Source organism: Rhincodon typus, chromosome 10, assembly GCF_021869965.1.
Source record: "Rhincodon typus isolate 14 chromosome 10, sRhiTyp1.1, whole genome shotgun sequence".
NCBI classification, from domain to species: domain Eukaryota; kingdom Metazoa; phylum Chordata; class Chondrichthyes; order Orectolobiformes; family Rhincodontidae; genus Rhincodon; species Rhincodon typus.
In genome coordinates this window covers 674629-678619 of record NC_063341.1, presented here as the reverse complement: position 1 = coordinate 678619, position 3991 = coordinate 674629, and positions in this window count along the sequence as shown.

Sequence of the window (3991 nt, the reverse complement as noted above, 5' to 3'; positions counted from 1 at the left end):
CTACATCGGACAAACAGGAAGGAAACTAACAACAAGAGTACATGAACACCAACTGGCTACAAAAAGACACGACCAATACTCACTCATCTCAATCCGCATGGACAAGGAGAACACGACTTCGACTGGGACAACACCAAGATCCTGGGACAGGCTAGGCAGAGACAAGCACGAGAATTCCTGGAAGCATGGCACTCCACGAAGCAGGCTATTAATAAACACATTGAACTCGACCCCATATACATTCCACTACAGAGGAAACCCGAAAGTGAGGCAATCCATCACAATGGACCCCAAAGTTTAAAAGCCAGGCGGGAAAACACACCGACGCTTCATCAGAGGCTGCACTGAGGATGTTACCAAGCATGGTAACGAAACATCTGCAGAACAACAAACCAGCTCGGCGAGCCAACCAACCTCAACACCTACAACCCGAGCTACATATCTACTCCAAAACCTTATATTTTGATAAGAGTATTTAAAGTTCTTGCAAAGATTTGTAGCTCGGGTTGTGGGTGAGGTTGTTGGCTTGCTCGCCAAGCTGGCTGGTTATCATACAGGTATTTTGTCACTATGCTAGGTAACATAATCAGTGCGTCCTCCGATGAAGCGATGTTATTCTACTCTGCTTGGTATTTATATGATCCGGCCTGTTAAATTGCGTTGTGTCAATTCTGGTTCTGATCTGCAGGGTTTGTATATGGGGTCTAATTCCATATGTTTGTTGATTGCATTATGGGTTGAAAACCAGGCCTCTAGGAATTCCCGTGCATGTCTGTGGTTGGCGTGAGCTAGGATGGTCACGTTGTCCCAGATAAATTGAAGGTCCCTGCTATAAATTTAAAGAACCTAATACCATTGTTTAAGTTTAAGACTATTGGAAAGAAACAACAAATTTTTTACCCGGTAGACCTCATACGCAAAAATCTGGAAACACTATGAAAATAGTATTAAAATATGATAAAAATACTACAAATCACAATCGGATATTATGAATCCACCCACATTGATGGGATGATCAAGAAAGCTCAACAATGTCTCTTCTTCCTCAGTAGGCTAAGGAAATTCGGCATGTCCACAAAGACCAACTTTTATAGCTGCACCATAGAAAGCACCCTATCTGGATGCATCTCAATGCAGTATGGCAATTGCTCTGCTTGAGACCGCAAGAAACTACAAAGAGTCGTGAACACAGCCCAGTCCATCACACAAACCAGCCTTCCACCCATTGACTCCATCTATACTTCTTGTTGCCTCAAAAAAGCAACCAACATAACCTAGGAGCTCTGCCCCCTCCCTCCCACCCCAGTTACACTTTCTTCCATCCTCTTCCATTGGACACAAGATATAAAAGTTTGAATACATGTATGAACAGATTCAAGAACAGCTTCTTCCCCACTCATATCAGACTGTTGAACAGACCTCTCAAACGTTAATTCTGATCTCTCTCTGCACCTTCTCTGTGGCTGTAACACTGTATTCTACACTCTGGTCTGCTACCCTGATGCACTTTGTATGGTACAATCTGCCTGCACAGCATGCAAAACAACACTTTTCACTGTATCTTGGTACATGTGACAACAATAAATCAAACTCAAGTAAATCAAACTCAAAATAGGAAAGAATAGTAGAAAAGTCATAAGAGGTAGTAAAGAGAAATACTCACCTGAACACTGGTGTGTTCACTCAATTGTGCAGGATTGCTGTGGCTAATCTCTCAGCTCCTTTCCCTGTAGTGGAGCAAGAACCAAATCATAAAGGGCACAGGCAAACCAATCTCTCCTCATAGGAGAGTTCTGTCATCCCTGAGATGACAGCGCTACATCCCTGTCATCCCAAAACTATTGTCTGCAGTTTTGGGCTCCATATCTCAGGAAATATGTACTGGCCCTGGAGCAGGTTCAGAGGAGGTTCACGAGAATGGTCCCAGGAATGGAAAGCTTAACATATGAGGAAAGTTTGAGGACTCTGGGACTATACTCATTGGAGTTTAGAAGGATAAGGGGGGATCTAATTGAAACTTACAGAATACTGAATGGCCTGGACAGAGTGGATGTTGGGAAGACGCTTCTATTGGTAGGAGAGACTAGGACCCGAGGGCACAGCCTTAGAATAAAGGGAAGACCTTTTAGGACAGAGATAAGGAGAAACTTTTTCAGCCAGAGAGTGGTGAATCTATGGAATTCACTGCCACAGAAGGCTGTGGAGGCCAGGCCATGGAGTACATTTAAGACTGAGATAGATAGGTTCTTGATTATCAAGGGGTCAAGGGTTACGGGGAGAAAGCAGAAGAATGGGGTTGAGGAACTTATGAGCCATGATTGAATGGTGGAGCAGACTCAATGGGCTGAATGACCTAATTTCTGCTCCTATGTCTTATAGTCTTATGGAGATCAGCCTAGTGAACCTCCGCTACACTCCCTCAATGGTAAGTATATCCTTTTGTAGATAGGTAGACCAAAACTGCACAATATTCCAGGTGCCTCCTGCTCACAGTACACAAACTCACCAAGTTTTGTATCATGAGCAAACTTGGAAATGTTGCATTTGGTTCTCTCACCCAGGTCATTTACAAATATTGTGAATCGCTGGGGCCCAAGCACTGATTCTTGCGGTTCCCTACTAGACATTCTCTGCCACTCAGAAAAAAGACCTATTTATCCCCACTCTCTGTCTCTTTACTGTCAACCAATTTTTGATTCAAACCAATATAATACCACCACCCCATGTGCTTTCACTTTTCCCACTAACATCTTATGAGGGACTTTATCAAAAGCCTTCTGAAAATCCAAATGCACCACATCCACTGGTTTCCCTTATCTATTCTACTATATAAATCCTCAAAAATCTCCAGTGAATTTGTTAAGCTTGACTTACGTTTTAGAAATCCATGATATCTTTTTCCAAACCCATTAATACTTTCCAAATGTTCTGTTATCACATCTTTTATAATAATGAAGCATTATTGCCACTACTGATGTCAGGCTAAGTGATATGTAATTCTTTATTTTTTACCTCTCTCTCCTTCTTACATTTGCTACCCTCTAATCTGTAAGAACTGCTCCAGAGACAGAGGGAATTTTGGAAGATGACCATCAATTCATCCAATAATTTCAAAGCTACTTCCTTTTGTATTTTGTGATGTAGATGATCAAATCCTGATGATTTATTAGCTTTAACCCTATTAATTTGCCCAATACCATTTTCTTACTAATACTGATTTTCTTCAATTCCACACTCTGCTTAGACCCTTGATTCCTTAACATTTCTGGCTGGTTATTTATATTCTCTTTAGTGAAGACAGGACAAAGTATCTGTTCAATTCCTCCGCCAATTCTTTGCTCCCCACTATGATTTTGCTAGTTTCTGCCTATAAGGGGCGTACATTGGTCTTTACTAATCTTTTTCTCCTCATTTTAATAGAAGCCTATAAAGTCAGTGTTTATGCTCCGTGCAATTTTACTCCCATACACTATTTTCTCCCACTTGAACAAATTCTTCGTCCTCCTTTTCTGGATACTTAAATGCTCCCAGTCTGCAGGCTTGCTGCTTTTCCTAGCACTTTTATATTTTTCCTCTTTGCATCCAATACTATTACTAATTTCTTTTGAAAGCCATGGTTGAGCCACTGTTTTTGTTTTATTTTTGTGGCAGGAAGGAATACATCAATGTTGTAATTTATGCACACGTTATTTAAATATTAACCATTTCCTATATATCATCAACGCCTTCAGCAAGGTTCCCCAAACCATCCTCGTCAATTTGCAACTCCTACACTCATAGTTCCCTTTATTTAGATTCATTGGCCCAGTTTCAGGTAATACTATTTCACTCTCCATCTTCATAAAGAATTCTGTCATTGCTCCTCCCCAAAGGCCACTACACAAGGTTGTTCAATAATCCTTTCTTATTGTACAGTATCCAGTCTAGAAGACAATAAAGAACCATCACAAACACACTCCAGGAAATCCTCCTCCATGATTCTATTGCCAGT